General features: G+C 44.2%; 1 protein-coding gene across 5 annotated transcripts in view; it reads left to right on the top strand.

Moving 5' to 3' along the window:
• DDR1 (discoidin domain receptor tyrosine kinase 1) overlaps window positions 1-26,788 on the top strand; it is a 141,092-nt gene that overhangs the window by 42,399 nt on the left and 71,905 nt on the right. For 2 of the 5 annotated variants that reach the window (XM_077478971.1, XM_077478966.1), the window contains exon 1: window positions 25,512-25,624. The exons of 1 other annotated variant lie outside the window; for it this stretch is intronic. The gene's annotated coding sequence lies outside the window, so the exon portion shown is untranslated. Of the gene's footprint in view, window positions 1-25,481; window positions 25,625-26,788 lie in introns of those variants that run through there. 2 more of the 5 variants (XM_077478970.1, XM_077478967.1) reach the window with 2 other exon arrangements.

The raw sequence follows: 26,788 nt of genomic DNA, 5'->3' as shown, positions 1-26,788 counted from the left end.
CTCTAACAGGTTTTCTTCTAAGATTGCCCTGTATTTGGCTCCATCTTCCCATCTCCGACCAGCTTCCCTGTCCCTGCTGAAGAAAAGCATCCCCACAACATGATGCTTTCGCCACCATGTTTCACAGTGAGGATGGCGTGTTCAGGGTGATGTGCAGTGGTAGTTTTCCGTCACACATAGCATTTTGCTTTTAGGCCAAAAAGTTCAATTTTGGTTTCATCTGACCAGAGCACCTTCTTCCACATTTGCTGCGTCCCCCACATGGCTTCTCGCAAACTGCAAATGGGTTGTCTTATGGATTTTTTTCAACAATGGCTTTCTTCTTGCCACTCTTCCATAAAGGGCAGATTTGTGAAAAGCACGACTAAGAGCCGGTTCACACAGCGGGCGATGCGAGGCGACACGACTCGCCTCGCCTCGCTCTCGCAAGTCGCCCCCGTTCTGTACAATGGAACCGTTCTGAGAGGAGCGACTCGAGTCGCTCCGACTCAGAAAAAAGGTTCCTGTACTACTTTTGGGCGACCTCGGGGCGACTTGCATTGACTTCTATACAGAAGTCATCTGCAAGTTGCCGCTGAGGTCGCGGCAGGTCGCGGCGAGGCAAGTCGGAGTCGCCTCGCCTCGCCTGCAGTGTGAACCGGCCCTAATAGTTGTCCTGTGGACAGATTCTCCCACCTGAGCTGTGGATCTCTGCAGCTCCTCCAGAGTTACTATGGGCCTCTTGGCTGCTTCTCTGATTATTGCTCTCCTTGCCCAGCCTGTCAGTTTAGGTGGACAGCCATGTCTTGGTAGGTTTGCAGTTGTGCCATACTCTTTACATTTTCGCATGATGAATTGAACAAAGCTCAGTGAGATGTTCAAAGGATATTGGGATATTTTTTTTTATAACCTAACCCTGCTTTAAACTTCTCCACAACTTTATCCTTGACCTGTCTGGTGTGTTCCTTGGCCTTCATGGTGCTGTTTGTTCACTAAAGTTCTCTAACAAACCTCTGAGGGCTTTACAGAACAGCTGTATTTATACTGAGATTAAATGACACACAGGTGGAACCCTATTTACTAATTAGGTGACTTCTGAAGACAATTGGTTACACTAGATTTTAGTTAAGGGTATCAGAGTAAAGGGGGCTGAATACAAATGCACGCCACACTGTTCACATACTTTTTTTTTGTAAAAAAAAAAGGAAAAACATTTATCTTTTTTTATTCCACACTTTCTTTTGGTCTATGACATAAAATCCCTACAAAATACATTTAAGTTTTTGGTTGTAACATGACAAAATGTTGAATATTTAAAGGGGTATGAATACTTTTTCAAAGCACTGTATATCGGGATGGCGTCTGTGCACTCCAGACCCCCGCCATGAATCTTACAAACAGCTGGGAGTAAAAGATCTTGTTTCACTTATTCCAAGAGTGATTGCACCACCCAGGAATTTCTGTCATGTGTGCACACGTGTGTGTTTGCGAAGCTCAATGTGTGTATATGTGCCTGTGTAATATCTAGCATATGTATGTTATGCAATGCTTTTTAGTGTGTGTATGCATGTTTTGTAGCCTTTGCATGTTTATTGTAGGACAAGAGATAGAAAGGGTTAATGCAGGCTTTTGTCTTATTAGGAAACATACTCTGCATGGGAGATTCTGAAGTTATTTTAAGATATATGACAGAAAATTGATTGGGAATTGTTCCCGAATATCTTTCCAGTTCTATTATGACTGCCAGTCAATGGCGTGCTGCAATTTTCCCACGGTTTATAATGCTCAGTTGAGGCGTTAGGCTTCATTTAGGAAGATACCACATGTGAGTTTTTTTGCTTTTTTGACCTGTAGCTGTTATTTTCTTCACTTGTTGGCTTGGTGGAGAATAAGGGCTCATTCACACTGTTTTATAGTGGTCATGATGCATGCATCAGTGTGTTGTAGTGCCATTTATTTTCAGTAACACCCTAACACATTAGGGAATGCATATATCAGGGTCCCCATCAGAGTTCCCCCATATATCAGGGGCCCCATCAAACGCCTCCCCTACGTTAAGGTCCCCATCAGAGTTCCCCCATACATCCGGGGCCCCATGAAAGGCCTCCCCTACATCAGGGACCCCATCAGAGTTCCCCCATACATCAGGGGCCCCATCAAAGGCCTCCCCTACATCAGGGTCCCCATCAGAGTTCCCTCTTACATCAGGGGCCCCATCAAAGGCCTCCCCTATATCAGGGTTCCCATCAGAGATCCCCATACATTACTGTACCCATCAGAAATCCCCTTACATCAGGGTACCCATCAATGGCCTCCCCTACATCAAGGTCCCCATCAGAGTTCCCCCATACATCAGGGGTCCCATCAAAGGCCTCCCCTACATCAGGGTGCCCATCAGAGATCCCCCTTACATCAGGGTACCCATCAGAGTCCCCTGTTACATGAGTGTCTCCATCAGAGTGCCCCCTTCCCTTACTTTATTGCTACCCCTTACATCAGCGTCCCAATCAGAGTTCCACCTTACATCATAGCCCCCCCCCCCCCATACATCAGTGTACCCATCACCATTTCCCTGTACATCAGTGTTCCCTTTCACATTGGTATCCTCACCAGAGTCCCCCCCACCCCCAAATCATTATCCCCTTATCCCTCACAGGGCACTATTGCAGATTGATAAATCTCTGAGCTACACTCATACTGGTGTATTTTAAAGGGCTATGTTTAAAATGTGCTGCATGCTGGAGCTTTGTTACATCTTACAGAAAAACACAACTTGAAGCGTTTGTTACCCCAACACTTCATGTTCCTGATATGCGCATGCTGTACTTGTGTGAGAAAGTATCCTGTTCTCTTTGTATTGCTTCATTTGTGTGAAATCCCTGATGATCCTGCCAGTCCCCTTGCTTTCCTATTAAAAATTGACCACACTAAGTAGGAGAACACACCATGGTCAGTTCCCTAGCTATGCTGGGAACTCAGCCTGCTCTCCTTCAATGACCAAACTTATCCTGACACTCCCCCGCTGCACAGACAATCACCGGGAAGCTCAGTGCACTGCTGCTTCTGTAAAGGGGTTGGGGGGAGTGAAGATGTTTAAAAGTGGGGGGGTGGACATACTGAGGACTCTAATGTTTAAAAGTGGGGGAATGGACAGCCTTAGGACTCTGATGTTTAAAAGTGTGTGTGTGTGTGGGGGGGTTGGTAGAGGACATACTGAGGACTGTAATGTTTAAAAGTGGGGGGAATGCACAGACTTAGGGCTCTGATGTTTAAAGGGGGCGGGGGGGGGGGTAGGACAGACTAAGGACTCTAATGTATAAAAGTGGGGAAAATAGACAGACATAGGACCCTGATGTTTAAAAGGGGGGGGGGGGGGGTGGTAGGACAGACTGAGGACACTAATGTATAAAAGTGTGTGTTGGGGGGAGAAGACTGAGGACTCTAATGTTTAAAAGTGTGGGGGTGGGGGGGTGGACAGACTCAGGACTCTGATGTTTAAAAGGGGGTGGTAGGACAGACTGAGCACTCTAATGTATAAAAAGGGGGAAATGGACAGCCTTAGGACTCTGATGTTTAAAAGGGGGGGAGGTGGTAGGATAGACTGAGGACTCTAATGTATAAAAATGTGTGTGTGTGGGGGGGGGGGGGGGCAGACTGAGGACTCTAATGTTAAAAGTGGGGGGAATGGACTGGACAGACTTAGGACTCTGATGTTTAAAAGGGGGGGGGGGGGGGTAGTAGGACAGACTGAGGACTCTAGTGTATAAAAGTGTGTGTTGGGGGGGGGTGGTAGGACAGACTGAGGACTCTAATGTATAAAGTGTGTGTTGGGGGGGGCAGACGGAGGACTCTAATGTTTAAAAGTGTGTGTTGGGGGGGGGGGGCAGACGGAGGACTCTAATGTTTAAAAGTGGGGGGATGGGACAGACTGAGGACTCTGATGTGAAAGGTGGAGGACTGAGGACTCTGATGTGAAAGAGGGAACTTCTGAAGTGATAGAGGGACTAATATATGAAAGAGGAGCCCATTTTGGACCTATGCACCTCACAATTTTGCTGTGATGGAAGAAAGGTTGAGAAACACCTTAAACCACTGTCATCAGTACAGGTGTCACCATCTCTTTCCCGTTTGGTGACAAACATAACATTTCGGATATCCTATCATTTTCTATCCTAGTGACAGTGGTCTCCAGAGCCAGTTAACAGGCTAAATCTCCCCAATGGGGACACAGACAGCAATAAACACCTGACAGACGTTCCAATTCTTCCACTCTCTCTCTTAAAAAATATATATATATATATTTAGATATACTTTGAACAGGAATTTGCTAGTAATTTATCATAAAGAATCTCAAAGGATTAAATGTTATCTTCCGTGGTAAGGGTTAATGATCCTATGGCGCTCTGGCGCGGACGAGGTTAAACAGAGAAAGTCGCTTGGCAGGTTAGTAATAAAGAACAGCCTGAGGCCTTTTATCTTTTATTGGCGAGAGCACATGCATTTTATTTCTTAGTCCTGCTGCGTGTTTTATTCCTTCCTCATCTTCTATTCTTTTCTCTCATCCCTGCATCTCCCCACCTTTCATCTGAGTCACCCCCACCCCCCCTCCCCTCCCCCCATCACAGCTTTTCACCCTGACCTGTGATATTTCTCAAGGCTCTGACACATTTTATCTCAGCGGCCATGTTGGACGTTCAACTAACACTGCTGCCGGCTACAGGTTCATTTAATAAGGAAGTGCCAAAGTTCAGTAACTTGTAACAACTAATCAGAGACTGTTTTCCAAAGCTAAAGTTTGATGTAATTTTTCCTTCCCCGGTTCTCTCCCTATTAACATGCTAATGCAATTTTTAAATAAACCTATATGTTTTTATTACACCTCTTATATCCCAGATAGCAAGCAATTGAGCTACAAGTTTGAAAATTACTTGCTAAGCTATTGCCAGGCTTCACACATTTGTTGCACAATTGCAGCAAGTCCGCATTGCATGACTCCAGATCAACTTTCTTTACAAACATTCTGCAAGTCTGCTGCAGGTTCTGGTTCAGTTTTGTTGTGCAATAGTCATCCCACCACAGGGGGTCACTGTGGCTGAATTCTCATTCTGTAAATGTGCAGAGCTCTTTCAGTAGTCTTACCACTGCAACTTTGCTCTTACTAGACACTCATAGCTCCCAACTGTCCCTGATTTCCAGGGACTGTCCCTGATGTGGAGCAATGTCCCTCTGTCCCTCATTCCTCCTCATTTATCCCTCATTTTGGTCTGATCTATATAGATGGTTTTAAAATGCACTTTTTATATATCAAAAGTGGTTTCCAGCACTAAACATTTCATCTGATTTCTAAATTGCCTCATTTGTAAATTCCAAAAGCCAATATAAAGGAATAGTAGTGGTAAAAAGGGACATGTGGGTTTAACCAATCTTGTTTTTTTTTTTGTACAATTCTCCTTTAAGGGGGCGTGGCACGAGGTGAGTCCTATGCCTGCATGCTTTTGCTGATAGGTGTCCCTCATTCCCATCTCGAAATGTTGGGAGGTATGGACACTTGCCAAGCAAATTTGCTAGAAATTGGAAAAGTGTCAATTAGAACTTGTGCTTCAAGTGCTCTGCAAGTGTACAATTTGCCATAAAATGTGCAGCAAGTTAAAAGACTTAAGCTGGCCATACACCTATAGATTATCTGCAGATTTTCTAAGGTTAGATGGAAAAAGTGGGAGATTCCTCCATCCACACAGTTTAGCGAACATGGAGAAATCTATTGCACTTTTTCCATCTAACCATAGAAAATCTGCAGATAATTTATAGGTGTATGGCCAGCTTTACAACTCAACACTGCCACAAATCCTTGCCATCTGGGATGGAGCCTGTGATGTAATCACTGGGTCTCTGTGCTTCTCTAGGCAATGCAGGCACGTTATGGTTAGCGGGAGGGGCCAGCTGGCTGCTGTACATAGAGATCACAGTACCCCCCTACCTCAGTACTTCTCTCAGGAGCCCTCAAACATGAAGCATGCAGTATGCTGGTTCCTGGGAGGAGTTGTGCAAATATCAAAGTGCCTTCATGGGTGTATGTATGTCTGGAGGAGTGGGCATTGTTGGCAGGCTGCCTTTGCAAGCAGACCTGTGATTTCAGGCAGACCGAAAGGCTTCACTGCAGGTTTCCCTCACCATGAATAGCAGCGGGAGCACCCGGAGCCGATTAGAAAATTGTCTGGGGTGCCGACATTGCGGGCTCCCTGGACAGGTAAGTGTCCTAATATTAAAAGTCATCTGTCTGTGCCCCCATTAGGGAGAGTCATCCTCTCTATGGGGTTGATTTACTAAAGGCAAATTGACTGTGTACTTTGTAAAGTGCAGTAGCCCTCTGCAAGTGCAGTTGCTCCAGAGCTTAGTAAATGAGGTAAGGCTTCACTTTGCAAAGAGTACCCAATCATGTGCAAGGAAAAAAAAAAGTATTTTTGCTTGCACGTGATTGGATGATGGAAGTCAGCAGAGTTTCTGCTCATTTACTAAGCTTTGGGTTAGCTGCACTTGCAAAGTGCACAGTCTTTTTCCCTTTAGTAAATCAACCCCAAAGTGTCCTGTTTACCATTATCATTGAAAGCAAAAGGAAATCCCACATTTTGGGTTGTCCCCAGAAAAGTAATAGAGGGGAAATCTGGTTCTGGTGACCTGGGGGTCCATAATGGATTCCCTTAATTTGCAGAATTTTCTTCTCACTTCCTGTTTGGCTATGGGGCAGGAAGTGACGGTAAATCTCCCCAATGGGGCAAAGATGGCAACAAATAAACTGACAGGGATTATAACCCTCCATTACTTTATCCAAAATATAAAAAAAATGTAGCCTAAAGTTCTACTTTAAAGTGGTTGTAAAACTAGTTACACCTCTTTTAACTACAGGTAAGCCCATAGCTCCCAACTGTCCCTGATTTTGAGGGACGGTCCCTGATTTGGAGCAATGTCCCTCTGTTTATATCTATAAAGTTTAATGTCATTTTGCCTTCCCTGGTTCTCTCTCTATTAACATGTTAATGCAATTTTTCAAAAAACCTATATGTTTTTATTACACATCTTATATCCCATATAGCAAGCAATTGTGCTGCAAGTTTGAAAACAACTTGCTAAGATATTGCCAGGCTTCACACATTTGTTTCACAATTGCAGCAAGTCCGCATTTGCATGACTTTAGATCAACTTTCTTTACAAACATTCTGCAAGTCTGCTGCAGGTTCTGGTTCAGTTTTGTTGTGCAATAGTCATCCCACCACAGGGGGTCACTGTGGCTGAATTCTTATGCTGTAGATTTGCAGAGCTCTTGCTGTAATCACACCACTGCAACTTTGCTCTTACTAGACACTCATAGCTCCAAACTGTCCCTGGTTTTGAGGGACTGTCCCTGATTTGGAGCAATGTCCCTCTGTCCCTCATTCCTCCTCATTTCTAAATTGCTGCATTTGTAAATTCCAAAAGCCAATATAAAGGAATAGTAGTGGTAAAAAAGGCACTTGTGGGTTTAACCAATCTTGTTTTTCTGTACAATTCTCCTTTAAGGGTGCGTGGCAAGGGTGTCCTATGCCTGCATGCTTTTTCCAATAGGTGTCCCTCATTCCCATTTCAAAAAGTTGGGAGGTATGGGTAAGCCTATAATAAGGCTTACCTGTAGGTAGTGGAAATATCTCCTAAACCTACACGGTTTAGGAGATATTTACCATATACACTTGCGCCAACGTCATTGGCGCATGCGCACTGAAGAAAGGGCATGATCATACCATTTCTAAGGGGCTTGTGCGTGACTGGTGGCTCCCATGCACATGCAGTCACAGAGCCAGAGTCCATGGCCCTGGAAGAAAGAGGGGTGAAGATGGATGCGGCCACCAGCGGGGACACTGCGGGCTTAGTTTGCACGTAAGTGCAACATAATGGGCTAGTATGCGATACTAGCCCATTATGGTTTTACTTTGCAGGGGGTAAAAGAGGAAGTAAAACCCATCAGGCTTTACTTCCTCTTTAAGAGCTAACTAATTTTTATTGTGCAAAAGGTCAAAAGGAGTCTGTGCGCACATTTAACCACTTCAGCTCCGGACCAATAAACACCTTAAGGACCAGAGGTCTTTTTGCAATTTCGCACTGCGCTGCTTTAACTGGTAATTGCGCGGTCATGCAATATTGCACCCAAACGAAATTTGCGTCCTTTTCTTCCCACAAATAGAGCTTTCTTTTGATGGTATTTGATTGCCTCTGCGATTTTTTTTTTTTGCGATATAAATGGAAAAAGAGCGAAAATTTCGAAAAAAAAAGATATTTTCTTCTTTTTGTTATAAGAAAAATCGAATAAACTAAATTTTAGTCATACATTGAGGGCAAAATTTATTCAGCCACATGTCTTTAGTAAAAAAAATGTCAATAAGCGTATATTTTTTGGTTTGCGCAAAAGTTATAGCGTCTACAAACTAGAGTACATTTTCTGGAATTTACACAGCTTTTAATTTATGACTGCCGATCTCATTTCTTGAGGTGCTAAAATGGCAGGGCAGTACAAATCCCCCCCAAATGACCCCATTTTGGAAAGTAGACACCCCAAGGAAATTGCTGATGGGTATGTTGAGCCCATTGAATATTTATTTTTTTTGTCCTAAGGGATTGAATAATGACAAAAAAAAAAAAAAAAAATTTTTTTTACAAAAAGTTGTCACTAAATGATATATTGCTCACACATGCCATGGTTATATGTGAAATGACACCCCAAAATACATTCTGCTGCTTCTCCCGAGTACGGGGATACCACAAGTGTGGGACTTTTTGGGAGTCTAGTCGCGCACGGCACCCCGAAAACCAATCACCACCTTCAGGATTTCTAAGGGTGCAAATTTTTGATTTAACTCCTCACTACCTATCACAGTTTCGAAGGCCATAAAATGCCAAAATAGCACAAAACCCCCCCAAATGACCCCATTTTGGAAAGTAGACACCCCAAGCTATTTACTGAGAGGCATGTTGAGTCCATGGAATATTTTATATTTTGCCAAAAGTTGCGGGAATATTACAAACTTTTTTTTTTTTGCACAAAGTTGTCACTAAATGATATATTGCTCACACATGCTATGGGCAGAAGTCAAATTACACCCCAAAATAAATTCTGCTGCTTCTCCCGAGTACGGGGATACCACATGTGGGGGACTTTTTGGGAGCCTAGTTAACTAGCTACCTAGCGACACTAGCGACACTGATGCAGCGTTCAGAAAAATTATCGCTTAGTGACACTGGCAAAAGGGGGTGAAAGGGTTAACTAGCGGAAATCAGGGGGTTAAAACCATTATTGGGTAGTATATCGGGGTACCTAGCGCTATAAAAACCTGGCGGTGAACCTAAAAAAATAACTAGCTACCTAGCGACTGTAGCGACACTAATGCAGCGATCAGAAAAACGATCGCTTAGTGACACTGGCAAAAGGGGGTGAAAGGGTTAACTAGCGGCAATCAGGGGGTTAAAAACATTATTGGGTAGTATATCGGGGTACCTAGCGATATAAAAACCTGGCGGTGAACCTAAAAAAATAACTAGCTACCTAGCGACACATGCAGCGATCAGAAAAATGATCGCTTAGTGACACTGGCAAAAGGGGGTGAAAGGGTTAACTAGCGGCAATCAGGGGGTTAAAAACATTATTGGGTAGTATATCGGGGTACCTAGCGCTATAAAAACCTGGCGGTGAACCTAAAAAAATAACTAGCTACCTAGCGACTGTAGCGACACTAATGCAGCGATCAGAAAAACGATCGCTTAGTGACACTGGCAAAAGGGGGTGAAAGGGTTAACTAGCGGCAATCAGGGGGTTAAAAACATTATTGGGTAGTATATCGGGGTACCTAGCGATATAAAAACCTGGCGGTGAACCTAAAAAAATAACTAGCTACCTAGCGACACTAGCGACACATGCAGCGATCAGAAAAATGATCGCTTAGTGACACTGGCAAAAGGGGGTGAAAGGGTTAACTCTAGGGGCAATCAGGGGGTTAAATCTTTATTGGGGGGTGATAGGGGGCTACCCTGGACCTAACACTAACTGTCCTGACAGTTTTTACTGTCACAACTGACACTGAATGCATTGATCAGTAAAGAAATGATCAATGCAATCAGTGACACTGTGACTGGGGGGGGAGGGGGGGCGGGGGGGGGGGGCGATCGGGGGGGGTTTGTGTGCCTGTGTGTACCTACATGTCAGTGTAGTGTTCGTGCAGACTTACTTTTACTCTTCTCCTCGTAGTCCGGTCAAAAAGACCGCCCCGAGGAGAATGACATCACTTCCTCCTTCCTGTGTAAACAATACACAGGGGAGGAAGCTTCTCATTGGCCAGGAGCGATCCAGAGGGGGTGGCCGAAAACCAACGGCCATCCCCTCATCACGGAGCGCTCCTGGACCGAATCGGACCGCCGTAACCAGCGGGAGGGGGTCCGATCGGACCCCCCACCCGCTGGAAGGCAATCACGTAGATGTACGTGATTGTGCCTGCCTGTGCCATTGTGCTGACGTACAATGGCAATACGGCGGTCCTCAAGTGGTTAAGTGTATTATTAGCTGTCAGTACAAGTTTACTTTCCCCATACCACTTAGAGTAAGATTGCCTCATCATCTCTACAGAGCACTGAAAATCATAATTCTATTCCTGAGTTTACATTCTGTACCATGAAACCCGGATCATTATCACAGCGAGATTACCTCCTGGGTCGTCTCTGGAGTTCATTCTCGAGTTTGCGTTCTGTTCATCTAATTTTCTCATTCTGGTCCATTTAGCATTGATTGAATCATCTGGTCCCTGATGCCGGTCTACTCAGTATAGGATTACTTAGAGCGCAAATCACCAAAACAAAGAGATGATTCAGTAAGAACCCCCTGCAATCAGAGTTTTCAGATACTGTTGCGGGGGTACATCTTTGTGACTGTCACACTGAGACTGATCGGGGGTTACAAAGACAGCAGAGCCCTCCACACAGCAATCAGCTTTGGACGGTACAGGTAAGAAGTACGCAAAAGTTATAGCGTCTACAAAATAGGGGAAAGATTTGTCACTGTGACCCAGGAGGGGACGCGTTGTGCCGGTGATCTGTGCTGCTGCACACTGCTGTCAGTGTCACTATGCGGCTGGATTCACACCTATGCATTTTTAGTGCTTTTTGCATTTTGCAGATTTCAAGTGTGTGTGCCGCTCTATATTTTTTTCCCCGAGCCACTTACTATATTGAAAATAAATATGCCTTTTGCCTGAATATCTTACCTTAAATCACATTGTGAATTGCATATTATACTTATTTGTAGCCCAAATACTGAAATGTGCACTTAAAACTGTCATTTTATAACTTTTGGAAATGGCAGTAAAAACTTGGCTATGCCAGTACATTTTGGGTGTCATGTCAGTAAATTTCAATCTGGTTGGCACTCGTCCGCAGTAAGCCTCGAGTTATTCCCCATACACACGATCGGGAATTCTGCCAGCAAAAGTCTGATGAGAGCTTTTGGTTAGAAAATGCAATCGTGTGCATGCTCCATCAGACTTTTGCTTGACGGAATTTCGGCCAGCAAAAGATTGAGAGCAGGTTCTTAATTTTTCGGTCGGAAAAAGTTCCAATCGGAAATTACGATCGTCTGTACAAATACCGACGCGCAAAATTCCTATGCATGCTCAGAAACAATTCCACGCATGCTCGGAAGCATTGAACTTCATTTTCTTGGCTCGTCGTAGTGTTGTACATCGCCACGTTCTTCACAGTCGAAAGTTCCGTGAAATTTTGTGTGACCATGTGTATGCAAGCCAAGGTGAGCGTAATTCCATCGGAAAATCCATCCAAGATTTTTCCGCCGGAAAATCCACTCGTGTGTACGGGGCATTAGAAGACCCCAAGTGGACATCTTTATACACCCACTGGAGTCTTGCTTTTCAAAGTTATTTTTAACAGTAAACTCAACTTATATAGTGAAATACAGTATATATAAGCTGAGTTTACTGGCAAAAATATCTGTGAAAAGCAAGACTCTGGTGGGTGTATAAAGATGTCTGCTTGCTGATGTCTACCTCTAGGCTTAGTGCGGACGAGTGCAGGTGTACCAAGATGGCCGCAACATGATGACTGTTGTCTCCTGGGATTGATGACAAAAATATCTCAGGAGACATTGTAAAGCTGGAAATGATGTCCGTGGCCATGGCCGGGGAGGAGGAAGTAGGAATACTATGAAGAAATACAGCAGTAAATGTTTTAAAACAAACAAAAAAGATGATATGCCAAATTGCAATGAATGCACTTTTTACTGCTGCATGGTGAAAAATGTAAAATGTGGGTGAAACTCCGCTTTAAATGAACTCAGAAATGGTCTCTCTTTCACTCCGCTTCTCTCCTCCACACCAGAACCACTGCTTTCTTGATTCAACAACCTCACAGGTGATTTCAGATGGATACAGATAATAATCTCTCATGTAAATGTAGCGCCGGCTCCTGAAGAGCACACGCTATGTTTTGTACTCTATTTAAAATTACTAAAACCGCAGTTTGGTTTTGGACTTAATTATACCAAATTATGGTTTCAGTACCAGTCTGGCTATATTGCACTGGGTTCTGCTTGACCACAGGTGTTGCTGTCACTTCTAGCAAGTGTGAGAACGCAGTTTAGCTAGGCACATTGAGTGCCATTTCTTTCTCGGAACTAGCCCAGTGGGAGTGTCATCTTGCTGTGCATTCTGGGAGAGGGTACTTAAGGTACTGACATCACGTGCTTCTTGGTTTCCGGTCCAGAAGATCTTTCTGCCTGTTTGGTCCTGGTACTCCTAACCAGCCCCTGTGGCCCTCATGGCCTGGGGTGCGGATCCATCCAATTCCAAGTCTCGGGCCTGGCTGGCCCGAGGCAAAATAACTGGAAGGAGGATTCAAAGGTGGCCCGTGCCATCTCATCTGTGGAGAGGCCCAGCAACTGAGGAAGCAACCAAGGGAGGACTCTTCAGGAGAAGGCCACGCATAAGGCTGGCTTCTCAGAAAGTGCCTGGAGGCTTAGTTGAAAGACACAAAGTGAATATACACTCATACGGTATCGCCGAATCAGCTGCGAGATACCGGTACTGTATGAGGGCTCTCTAAATTTGTCTACATCCTTCAGTTACAACAAGTCTGTGGCAGAGACTTTATTTTACAAGTGTTCTACAACAAGTCTGTGGCAGAGACTTTGTTTAAGTGTTCTATACGCAAATCTGTGGCAGAGGCTTTGCTTTATTCGAGCACTCTATTGGCTGCTAGGCCTAGTGAGAGGAGGTATATCCAGTGTATGTTAGAATCCAGTTGTGAGTAGCTATTCTCTGGATTTCTATAGTGAGAGACTTCCTATCTTGAGCAGTTCCAAGAGTACCTGAACTTTCTACCTAAACCCTTTGTCCAATATTGAGAGACTGTTTGTCTACCTTTTCTGCAAATAAAAATCCCAAAAGCGAATCCAGTGTCAGTTTCTACAACTCTTTGGGCCATCTACCTCGGGAAACCCCTAGACGCATAGGAGGTCAAGAAGGTAACGGTAAGCCCAACAAAACCAGTCGCTTCTTCAGGGGGTCAGTGCTACATAAAGATTCCTTCTATACTCTCCTTCCTTTACTCCAGGGATTCCGCTCTTCTATTCATCTGATACACAGCTCCGTAGTAACATGCAATCATAAACAAGACTACATAGTCATAGTGTATGCCTATTTATTAAAATAGCCCCAACACAGGAAAACTTACAAGATCGCTTTTAAAAATTTGCATATACACAGGATTAATTTTCACGTCTGCTCGCTCACCACTGACACTCTCACAGTGGCTGCGTGACGTCACGGGCTCAGCTCCTCCCCTCTATACGCGTATCGCCCCCCTCATTGGGTTTCTTCAGTAGATGACCCCTGACCTGTCTGGTGTATTCCTTGGTCTTCATGATGCTGTTTGTTCACTAAGGTTCTCTAAAAAACCTCTGATGGCTTCACAAAACAGCTGTATTTATACTGAGATTAAATCGCACACAGGTGGACTCTATTTACTAATTAGGTGACTTCTGAAGGCAATTGGTTCCACTGGATTTTAGTTAGGGGTATCAGGGTAAAGGGGGCTGAATACAAATGCACGCCACACATATTTATTTGTAAAAAAAATATGAAAACCTTTTATAATTTTCCTTCCACTTCACAATTAAGTGCCACTTTGTGTTGGTCTATCACATAAAATCCCAACAACATACATTTACGTTCTTGGTTGTAACATGACAAAATGTGGTAAATTTCAAAGGGTATCAATCGTTTTTCAAGGCACTCTAGACCCTCACTGTACATAGTTGCTGCTATATATGCTATATTATAAAGGGATTGTACAGAGCTTGTGCAATCAGATTGTAATATGTATGGCCTGCTTTAGGCCTACATGGGTGTACCTATGTAAAAGGCTTTCTTCACCTATGCAGGTTGTAAAGGTGTTCTGCGCAACCACATGCAAGCAGGCTGTTCAATCATTGACAGGCAGGCAGCTGCATGGATCTCCCTGACTGCACGTCTGTATGGGACCGATGCACAGAGCAGATTGCAGATACAGATTCCAGTCATTAAATCTATGCAAAATAATTTCCTCCAATTAAAAATAAAATCTTTACATTTTTACATTAAAAAAATAAGGTTTACAAGTGTGCCAGAGCACCAACTGGCAAAGTTGCCCTGAGCCCCCCCACACGTAACATCCATGGACATTGATTAAAATAGGGAACATTTTTGCATAGTTAGAACACACTTTGCACTGAGGAATTTGCAGATGACCTCTACCGAGTAAATTAGAAACAACACATCAGTCATTTCAGGCTTCTACATGCTGGAGGTGCCAGACAGGGACTGAGAAACAGCCTGGCACCTAACGCATGACAGCCAACAGTGCCAGACTGAGGTTTTTTTAGGGTCATTATTAGCGCCCATTCGGACTGATCACTGGTACATTTTAGTGGGTTCACATGTTTTAATGGGCATTGCAATAAGGCAAGCCATTCATTTTAAACTGACCGCCAATACACATTTAATGGACCAACAACATTCATTACAATGCAGCACACTACAACACGGAGATGGTTCACATTTGTGTACTGCAGTGCTACAAAATGCTTTGTGCTGTGCAGCCTAGGGGTCATCAGTGTCGCCTATCAGTGCCCATCAGTGCTGCCTATCAGCTGCTGCATATAAGTGCCTCGTCTTCAGTGTCCATCAGTGCCAATCGGTACTGCCTCATCAGTGCCCATCAGTGAAGGAGAAAACTTACTTATTTAGAAAGCTTTGCAATAGAAAGAAAAACTTTTTTTTTTTTCAAAAATGTTGGTCTTTTTTAATTTGGAGCGCTAAAAATAATAACCCCAGTGGTGATCAAATACCACCAAAAGAAAGCTCTATTTGTGTGAAAAAAAATTATACAAATTGTGTTTGGGTACAGTGTTGCATGACCGTGCCCATGTCATTCAAAGTGTGACAGCGCAGAAAGCTGAAAATTGGACTGGGCAAGAAGGGGGTGAAAGTGCCCAGTATTGAAGTGGTTAAAGTGTTACTAAACCCAGGATCCTGCATTCACTATATCTGGTCTCCCACAGAACATGGAATTGCAATTATTTTAGTAAATTTAACTGCTGAATACATTTTCTCGTCAGCAGTACATAACAGTCTTATGAGTGTCTGGTTACAGCTTGTAGGAGGAGTTTTCATTCTACTCTGACTGTTCTATGAGGCTGCAGGACCCCTGGCTCTCTGTCTGGATAGTGCTGATTGGCCCTGTGCTGATCACATGCACTCTCCCAAGAAAAGAAAAAAATACTCTAGCAATACAGACCAAACTGAACATGTGTAGAGTGCCCCCAAGGCTTTGTTCTATCAGGAGCTAGATTGGGGGAAGTGAAAGAAGGGGAGGATCAGAGAAGACGGGATCAAACAGCCTTTTTACATTTTACAGAATGCAAAGGATTAAGCATGCATTACTGCATATACCGACTAATTATACTGTTGTGGGTTTAGTAACACTTTAAGTTACCGTATATACTCGAGTATAGGCCGACCCGAATATAAGCCGAGGCCCCCAATTTACCCCCAAAAAAACTGGCAAACTTATTGACTCGTGTATAAGCCGAGGGTAAGACATGCCTGTCCATCCCTGTGTGTGTGTCCGTCCATCCCTGTGTGTCCGTCCATCCCTGTGTGTCCGTCCATCCCTGTGTGTCCGTCCATCCCTGTGTGTGTGTGTCTCCATCCATCCATCCATCCCTGTGTGTGTGTGTGTATCCGTGTGTGTGTGTGTGTGTGTGTGTGTGTGTGTGTGTGTGTGTGTGTGTGTGTGTGTGTCCAGCCTACCTGTGTCCTGAGCCTTTGTCCCGAGCCTCCGTCCCGTGCCGAGCCTCCTTGCCTCCGTGCCTCGCCGCCGTGCCTCGCCGCCGTGCCTCGCCGCCGTGCCTTGCCTCCGGTCCCGTCCCGTCCCGTCCCGTGCCGTGCCGTCCTGTGCCTTGCCTCCGTCCCGTGCCCTCTTCGTTCGTCGGCGGCCATTGTAAAATTCAAAAGCTGCGCCGCCGCCTTCGCCTGTGATAGGCGGAACACTGAATTTCCCAGCAGCCTGTGTTCCGCCTATCACAGACGTCGTATCATCCTCGTCCGTAGTACGAGGATGATACGAAGTCCGTGATAGGCGGAACACAGGCTGCTGGGAAATTCAGTGTTCCGCCTATCACAGGCGAAGGGGGAGCCGGAGGCGCGGCTTTTGAATCAGAATGGCCGCTGTCTGTCTGCTCGACACGCTGATCGAGCGGGCAGACAGCGATGACTCGAGTATAAGCCGAGGGGGGCACTTTCAGCCTCAAAAAAGAGGCTGAAAATCTCGGCTTATACTCGAGTATATACGGTACTATAGCATACAGATCTAAATGGGCCCTTAGCCTCTGCCCAAAAGCAGTCTTTCTAAACTAGGGTTCCTCCAGGCCGAATGAAAAATGAAAGTAAAGAAGAAGTGGGCTGTTCTGTGTCAAATGACACTTCATGCATTGACATACCTCCTTAGATCCTGCATATGGTCACCTGCTGACTTGGCACCATCCACTTCCAGCTAAATTCTTTAATAATACACAGAAGATGAATCCAACACAATTTTACTTCAGATAATTGCAGCAGAGAGTGTTTTCCAGTCTTTTGCAAAGAAGACAATCATTTTCCTAAACTCTGTGATGAACTGACACTGACTGAAAGAACAGGCAGTAAAGTAAACTAGGAGGGTCTAACTTAGACTAAACTAAAGCGGTCCTTCAGTCATTTTTTCAACTTTCCATCTATTAAATCTTCTGCTCTTGTTGGAGAGTTAAACATTTTTTTCTGCCAGTAAATACCTTATACAGTCCACTTCCTGTTTCTTGTCTGGTCATTAGCTAGGGTGATGACATCATGTACAGCTCTCTCACTCTTGTGAGAGTTTGCCAGGAAGAGCGAGTCATAAGAGGGCCAATGAGAGCTGCAGAGCTGGAGGCATGCCTCTTTGTGTCTGTGTAAATCCAGGAAGTGAACAAGCAGAAGCTTCAGCTGCCCACAGTTAAAATGGCTGCAGCCAGACTTAGTGGAGGGAAATATCTGCAGCATATTTGGCAAGTGCAGAATCACAGTATATATAAAATAATATACAAAGTGGTTGAAGGAAGCTTCAGAATGGCAAAGATGTTTTTATTGCAAATTATGTGAGCAGACTGCAGTTCCTCTTTACTGGTACTAGACAGGAGGGGAGGACAGAGGGAGAAACCAATTAGCATAAATAAACAAATTGTAGTGGGTCAAACCCACCACTAAACACCAGCACACAAATCTTATACAGTTCAACACAACAACAGAAGTGGGACAGAGCACAGGCTTAATTTCCTAAATCTGCACCTTTCTGAATTTTTTTCCAGACCAGTGAAACAGCAGCAGGCTGGCTCCCCTGCGCAAAATCACGTTACTGTACATAATCTCGCAGGGCCCGGATAGCAGGCGTGCGCGCTCGATGCACAGCGGGGGTGCCGATGCTCGTGGCCAACAGTTGCGATGACTGCCGGCCACGATCGATTGTGACCAGGAGACACAGAACAGGGATGATTGTATGTAAACACACACGTCCCTGTTCTGTTCTGACAGGAGGGACAGATCGTGTGTTCCTATTAGCTAGGAACCATGATCTGTCACTTCCTGTAGTTAGTCCCTCCCCCTTCAGTTAGAATCACCTCCCAGTGAACATAGTTAACCCCTTCACCGCCCCCTAGTGTTAACCCCTTCACTGCCAGTGACATTTTTACAGTAATCAATGCATTTTTAATCGCACCGATCGCTGTATTAATTCCGATGGTTCCAAAAATGTGTCAAAATTGTCCGATGTGTCCACCATAATGTCGCAGTCACGATAAAAATCGCAGATCACCGCTATTACTAGTAAAAAAAAAAAAATTTATAATAAAAATGCTATAAACCTATCCCCTATTTTGTAGATGCTATAACTGTTGCGCAAACCAATCAATATACGCTTATTGCACTTTTTTTCTTTTTTTTACCAAAAATATGTAGAAGAATACATATCGGCCTTAAGTGAGGAAAAAAATATTTTTTTTATACATTTTTGGGGGATATTTATTATAGTAAAAAAGTAAAAAATAATGCGTTTTTCTTTTTTCAAAATTGTGGCTCTTTTTTTGTTTATAGCGCAAAAAAAAAAAAACGCAGAGGCGATCAAATACCACCAAAAGAAAGCTGTATTTGTGGGAAAAAAAGGACGTCAATTTTGTTTGGGTACAAAGTGGCATGACCGCGCAATTGTCAGTTAAAGCGACGCAGTGCCGAATCGCAAAAAGTGCTCTGGTCAGGAAGGGGGTAAATTCTTCCGGGACTGAAGAGGTTAAAGACTGCAGGATTTTCTTTTTACATATTGACTGAACTATAACTTTACAGAAGCCCCTTTTCACATGCCCGCGAACATGGGGCCTTATAGCCAGGAAGGTGAGACAACTATGCTTTGCTGCATCTCATTGGAATAAGTATACTAGCAGGATTTTAAAATGCGTTTAGGGATTATTAATAAATATATGACTGATGTGTTTTTCAAAGCTCTTAGCAAAACACAACATTCAGACATCTGTCATTTTGACAAGCTATTTGCTTGTTTCTGATTGCAATTATTTGGACGAAAAATAATATATTTTTTTCAATGATATAAAAATTCTTACTTAGTAATGCAGCACAGTGGTTGTGCTTTACTGCTTCTTTCTCTCAGCGCACATCTCCCAGTTAGGCGCGATCCACTGTAAAGCAGGCAGATTGCAGTGACACATAGATAGTCACTAGAGGGACACTCTTTAAATCCGTACATGTAATAAATATGGTTCAATATAAACACATACCTCCCAACTTTTTGAGATGGGAATGAGGGACACCTATTAGCAAAGGTATGTAGGCATAGGACACGCCTCTTGCCATGCCCCCTTAAAGGAGAATTGTACAAAAAAACAAGATTGATTAAACCAACAAGTGCTTTTTTATCTCTAATATTCCTTTATATTGACTTTTGGAATTTACAAATGAGGCAATTTAGAAATCAGATGAAAAGTTTAGTGCTGGAAAACACTTTTTGATGGATAAAAAGTGAATTTTATATACAACTATATAGATAGTTATAGATATACATATCTCCCAACTGTCCCTGATTTGGAGGGACTGTTCCTGATTTGGAGCAATGTCCCTCTGTCCCTCATTCCTCCTCATTTGTCCCTCATTTTGGTCTGATCTATATAGTTGTATATAAAATGCACTTTTTATCTATCGAAAAAATGTTTCCCAGTGCTAAACCTTTCATCTGATTTTTAAATTGCTGCATCTGTCAATTCCAAAAGCCAATATAAAGGAATAGTAGTGCGATCTAACATCCACCAGGACCGTGATGTCGTCATGGAGGAGTGGAAGAGGACTCCAGTGGCAACCTGTGAAGCTCTGGTGAACTCCATGCAAAAGAGTGTTAAGGCAGACCTCCACCCTGAAGTGGAAGGTCCGCTCATCTAATCCCTCCCCCCCCTCCGGTGCCACAATTGGCACCTTTCAGGGGGGAGGGGGTGCAGATACCTGGGTAATCCAGGTATCTGCACCCACTTCTGGGACAAGCTAGCCGCATTTGCCCCCCACCCCCCCCCCCCCCGTTGTGTTCTGGGAAACACACAGTTCCCCGGACACAGCAGGGACCAGTGGAGGCACACAGTGCGACTCGCGCATGCGCAGTAGGGAACCGGGGCAGTGAAGCCGCAATGCTTCACTTCCCGATTCCCTGACAGAGGATGGCGGCGGGGGCAGCGGAGAGACGATCGATCGCTCGTCATCTGCCGCCGTAATCGCTGGACCCTGGGACAGGTAAGTGTCATTTTATTAAAAGTCAGCAGCGGCAATATTTGTAGCTGCTGGCTTTTAATATTTTTTTTAAAGGTGCAGCTCCTTTTTAAGGCAGTGCTGGAAAATAATGGTGGCCACACAAAATATTGACACTTTGGGCCCAACTTGGACATTTTCACTTAGGGGTGTACTCACTTTTGTGTTGAGTTATTTTGAGGGGACAGCAAATTTACGCTGTTATACAAGCTGTACACTCACTACTTTACATTGTAGCAAAGTGGAATTTCTTCAGTGCTGTCACATGAAAAGATATAATAAAATATTTACAATGTGAGATAGTGTACATGGCCACAATAAATACTGTGACATGCAGCTGCGTTCATGGGCATAATAAATAAAAATGCCAGATGCCCCTAAGCAGCAATATTTTTTCTGCCCACATGCAGCCCATAATCACAACCCTCTTCAGTTCTGGGTGCTAGAAGAATGAGTTTTTCTGCATATATGCATGTACAGATGTATACCCGTCTATACGTGTGTAAATGTGTGCACTACACTGACCATATTTGCACTTTTTATGCGCAGTACCGTGCCATTGGGGGGTTCTTGGTTGTGGGGCTCTACAATCCCATGTGGGAGCTCAAATGGATGCGTTTCAATGTTCGCTCTACAACTTGGTTCACACCTATTCGTTTGGTGCTATTTGTAGACGTGCACTATAGTCCATTTAACATGGTTTCCTATGGGACACGTTCACATCTATGCTTTTTTCAGTGGCTGCAATTTTTGGAAAGGGTCAGGGACTTTTTTTAAAATGCAAAATGGTGAATTTTCAGTTCAATAGACTTTATTTCAGATGTTGCAGAAAAGCACATGCGGTGCGATGCATATTTGTTTTAGAGCCCTTTCACACTGAGACAGTTTTCAGGCATTTTAGCGCTAGAAATAGCGTCTGTAAAGCGCCTGAAAACTGCCTCCCATGCCCCCGGACTGGGGCGGTGCGCTTGCGGGATGTTAGAAAAAGTCCTGCAGGCGGCAGCTTTGGGGCGGTTATACTGTATACAGAAATCCCAAAACGCCCCTACCGATTGAAGTGAATGTAAAATAGAAAATAGTGCAGTGCTAAAAATGTATTAAAATACATAGAGATGATAACTAGCTGTTAGGCTGGATTCACACCTATGCATTTTTAGTTCTTTTTGCATTTTGCAGATTTGCACTACAGATCGCGATCCATAGGAAACCATATTAAATGGACTGTAGTGCAAATCTGCAAAATGCAAAAAAGCACTAAAACTGCATAGGTGTGAATCCAGCCTTATAGAGTGCATAAAGAGTCCCAGATTATGAAGTATGAAAGCCAGGGATGACATAAATGAAGACATCAGCAGACAAGGGTAAAATCCTCAATAGTGATCAGGGTGCTTAAGACGATCGTAATTGGTGTAAATCCTTATCAGTGCTTCTGCCACTGTAGATACAGGCCGCTCATCTTAATCTGAGGACCTCTAAATTAACAGAAAGGTCATTCCAGAAGTCCTCACTGGGGCAATCATGAGATGGAAATCTATCTTTCAGCCGTTCCAACGATCGAAATCCGGCCTCAGTAGTGCAGGCGCAGTATAAAAACTTTCTTATACACTATTTTGTATTTTATGTTTCTTTAAAGTGGTTGTAAACCCTTTACCATCACTTTGTACTACAGGCATTATAATTAGGCTTACCTGTAGCTACACTGGATATCTCCTAAACCTGCATGGTTTAGGAGATATCCCTGCATTGGCATGTGCCAACGTCATCAGCACATGCGCACTTAGGCCCCTTTCACACTGGGGCGTTTTTCAGATGCTACCGCGCTAAAAATAGCGCCTGTATAGCGCCGGAAAAAATCTCGCCCCTTTCACTCCAGTGTGGCTTTCACACTGGAGCAGTGCGTTAGCAGGACGATGAAAAAAGTCCTGCTAGCCGCATCTTTGGAGTGGTGAAGGAGTGGTGTATTCTGGCATACCGCCGCTAAAATGACGGTAAAGCGGCGCTAAAAATAGCGACGCTTTACCGCCGATGCCGCTCCCGCCCCAGTGTAAAAGGGGCCTTAAAGGGGTTGTAGAAGTAAGTGTTTTTTCACCTTAATGCATCCTATGCATTACGGTGAAAAAACATCTGTCAGTGACCGGCCCCCCAGCCCCCCCCGTTTACTTACCGAACTTGTCCCACAGGGATGAACCTTCCCTCTGCTAGGGGATTCTCGGCTGTTGATTGGATAGATTGATAGCAGCGCAGCCATTGGCTCCTACTGCTGTCAATCAAATACAATGATGCGGCTGCCGGGGGACAGGGCCGAGTCTTCATTCGGTGCCTATGGATGCCGAATACTGGACTTGGGAATGCGCCCGCAAGGCAACCCCCTGGGAGAGCGCTTCTCCCAGGGGGTTATCTAATGCAGAGAGGAGCGGAGACAGCCACCGAGGGAGCCCAGAAGAGCAGGATCAGGGCCATTGTGTGCAAAATTAACTGCACAGCGGAGGTAAGTATGACATGTTTGTTTTAAAAAAAAAAAAAAATGTAATTCCTTTAGTGTCACTTTAAGCAAACTGAGGCAACGGCATGCATGCTTCAGTTGTACTGTGCTGTTACCGGCGGCTCACGCGTGCATGCGTGAAAGTGACATCATCGTGCCTCTGGCCAATCACAGCACCAGGGCCACGATACACAGAAGTAACCTCCTGGGGAGATGTCGGCTGGTGGAGTGGTGAACGAGGACTGCTGTGGGGGCTTCGATCTCTGGTAGGTAATTCATAATGAGCTAGTATGCTATGCATACTAGCTCATTATGCCTTTGTCTTGCAGTTTTTTTGTTTGTTTTTTTGAATTTTTTAACCACTTCCCGACCACCCACCGCTGTTATACGTCGGTACTTTGAAAGAGGATACTATTGTTATGGCAGCAGCTAGCTGCCATAAGCCCAGTATTCTCCTTTTCAGTGGGCGGTCTGGTTTAAGATAAAAGTGGTCTCTGCGGGGGATTTGCCGTGAGATCACTTTTATCGGGAGCGTGAGAGGGCCCCTTCCCGCCGCGAACCGGAACCATCGGCAGCGGCGGAGGCGATCGCGTCTGTCCCCTTGCTGGGTATGGAGACGAGTGAGGGGAAGATGGCCCCCACCCATCTCCATATCACTGCAGGGCAGAAGCGACGTCAAAAAGTCACTTCCGTCCATAGCTCTTAAAGGGCCATTATTTATTTTTTTTATTTGCATTTTATTGTAAATATGAGATCTGAGGTCTTTTTGACCCCAGATCTCATATTTAAGTGGTCTTGTCATGCTTTTTTTTCTATTACAAGGGATGTTTTCTTAAAAGAACAATCTAAAAATAAAGAAAGAAAATACATTTTTTTTTACCGTGCCCCGTCCTGTCGAGCTTGCGTGCAGAAGCGAATGCATACGTGACTAGCGCCCGCATATGAGAACAGTGTTCAAACCACACATGTGAGGTATCACCACGATCGGTAGAGCGAGACAAATAATTCTAGCCCTAGACTTCCTCTGTAACTTAAAACATGCAACCGGTAGAATTTTTTTAAACGTTGCCTATGGAGATTTTTAAGGGTAAAAGTTTGTTGCCATTCCATGAGCGGGCGCAATTTTAAAGCGTGACATGTCAATTTACTCAGTGTAACATTATCAATATAAAAGAAAAAAATGGGGTTAACTTTACTGTTGTCTTATTTTTTTAATTAAAAAATGTGTATTTTTTCCAAAAAAAGTGCGCTTGTAAGACTGCTGTGCAAATACGGTGCGACAGAATGTATTGCAACGACCCCCATTTTATTCTCTAGGGTGTTAGAAAAAAAAAAGTAGAATGTTTGGGGGTTCTAAGTAATTTTCTAGCAAACTGTTTTTAACTTGTAAACAACAAATCTCAGAAAGAGGCTCGGTCCTTAAGTGGTTAAAACGGGTTTACAACCACTTTATGGATTGCAATATATTGGCCTTAAGTGTTCAGCTGCTCAGGTTAGGATTTATATTGTGGTTTTGCACTGACTGAATCCATTTTCTTATCATTGAAGTGAATGGGCAGCGTTTCAGAAGCACCTGAAAAGCGCTTCGGAAGTGCCTCAACACGGGCATTTTTAACCCCTTCTTTGGGGTTAAAAGCAGCCCGCTAACGGCTGAAAAGCACCTCTTTACAAAGCAGTAAAGCGCTGCTAAAACGAACTGCGCATTACCGCTAACGCACGGGCGGCCCCAGTGTGAAAGGGGTCCTAATCTGCCCAACAGCAAATTGGCCAGAAAAAAAAAAAACATAACGTGTGTGCAAAAAATGCAAGACGCACTGCAGAAATGGATCAAAGGCAAACTGCATAGGTGTGAACAAGCTAAATTCTTATGCCGCGTACACACGATCGGACATTCCGACAACAAAATCCATGGGATTTTTCCTGACGGATGTTGGCTCAAACTTGTCTTGCATACACACGGTCACACAATGTTGTCGGAAATTCCGAACGTGAAGAACGTGGTGACGTACGACGAGCCGAGAAAATTGAAGTTCAATAGCCAGTGCGGCTCTTCTGCTTGATTCCAAGCATGCGTAGAACTTTGTGCTTCAGAATTGTGTAAACACGATCGGAATTTCCGACAACGGATTTTGTTGTCGGAAAATTTGAGATCCAGATCTCAAATTTTGTGTGCCGGAAATTCCTATGGAAAATCTCCGATGGAGCCCACACAGGATCAGAATTTCCGGAAAAAAGCTACGATCTCACATTTTACGTCGGAAAATCCGACCGTGTGTACGCGGCATTACACTGTTACTTTGTTTTACTTAATAAAAATAATTATAGAGACAATTGCTTGAATTTTTTCTTCCTCCCCAGGGCAGGATATTACCTGACCCCCCTCCTACCCCAAGACTGGAAGCTCCACCATGGCCATTGTCTACAAGCACAGCGACATGCTGCAGGAAATGGCCAGTAAAAATCTCAGGAAGTTCAGCAACAAGCGAAGAAAGGAGTGTGAGAGAAATGGAAATGAGGACAGTGAGAGAATGAGTTAAGGAGAATAGAGGGGAGGGGAGGCAGACAAGTGAATGGCAGGCAAGGTGGGGGAGGAGGGATGGAGGAGGAGGAGGAGGAGAGACACTCTGAGGGAGAAGAAAGTTGAGTTCCTGTCTGTCCCCAGGGAGAGCAGCTTGGACATGTCACCCTCCTAAGAGCAGCTGGGCCAGCACTGCAGGACACAAGACACAAGGTAAGAGGACAAGGGGGTACTGGTGATGGTGGGCAAGGTGCATTGGGGACTGAATGACAAGGAAACTTGTCAGGAATAGACAATGGGAAGAAGCAAGGGAGCGAAGAATGAGGAAAGTGGAGAGGGGAGCTGCTTGCATTTCTGACAGACAGGTGTTTGCATACAAGGGAGTGGAGATCCTACACTCTATGGTATTTGTAAGAGACGCTCTGTGGGTTTTCTGCTTTCTCTGACAAGCCCCTGCTTGTAAATCATAGACAGAAACTCCTGTATGAAGTCACTTTCCACCCAGAAACTTGGACACTTGTATCCAGAACCTCCAGAATTCTGCCCGGTAACAGTCGTGAATTTATTGGAGGTTCTGTATGATAAATGGTGTATATATACACAAAACACTATAAAAGGTAGAGAAAAGAGGAAGAGATTTCGGAGCACAGTACATCAATACAGAAAAATGATTTTAGAAATAATCTATACAAAATATATCTAAACAATATAAACAGTGTTGTACGTCCTATAACAACGTATTTTGAATGTGTTGCTATTATTTTGCAAATGACAAGGACAAGACTGTACAAAAAAAAGACAAAACATGGAGAAGATTTACTAAAACTGGTGCACACGGAATCTGGTGCAGCTGCACAAAGCAACCAATCAGCTCCTAGGTTTACATCGCTGCGTTTTTGCTTTTGATTGGGCTGGGGGGCATGCGTTTCCCACAGAAAAAGGTGCATGCACTTTTTTCAAAACACTGCCTGCAGGGAAATGGTCCATGCGTTTTCTAAAATGACCACGGAATGCTCTACCTGTGGACATCCGCTCGGAAGAAAACTATCTGGCCTTCAGGAAGAAGAAGAAAATGAAGCTCAAGACCATACGACTTTCCTTTGGTTCCTGCACACGTGCTGCGATTTTACATGCGTGGAAATGCCCTTCAGAACCAATTGTAGGGTGGTTGCGGTTGTGGGAATCGCTGCGATTCACACGCATAGGTGTGAATCTAGCCTTAGCCCTGGTTCACACCAGTGCGGCTTTGAAATCGCGCTACTTCAGCACAATTTAATTGTGGCTTGCGACTTCATTTTAACAGAAATCAATACAAGTCGCAATGAATTTGCAGAAAAGTAGTGCGGCAACCTTTTTCAAAGTCGCTGCAACTTGAGT

The sequence above is a fragment of the Lithobates pipiens genome, unplaced genomic scaffold (assembly GCF_037356315.1).
Source record: "Lithobates pipiens isolate NorthernLeopardFrog02 unplaced genomic scaffold, aLitPip1_a1.2 Scaffold_1, whole genome shotgun sequence".
Classification (NCBI taxonomy): Eukaryota; Metazoa; Chordata; class Amphibia; order Anura; family Ranidae; genus Lithobates; species Lithobates pipiens.
This window is presented reverse-complemented; position numbering and strand designations above follow the sequence as displayed.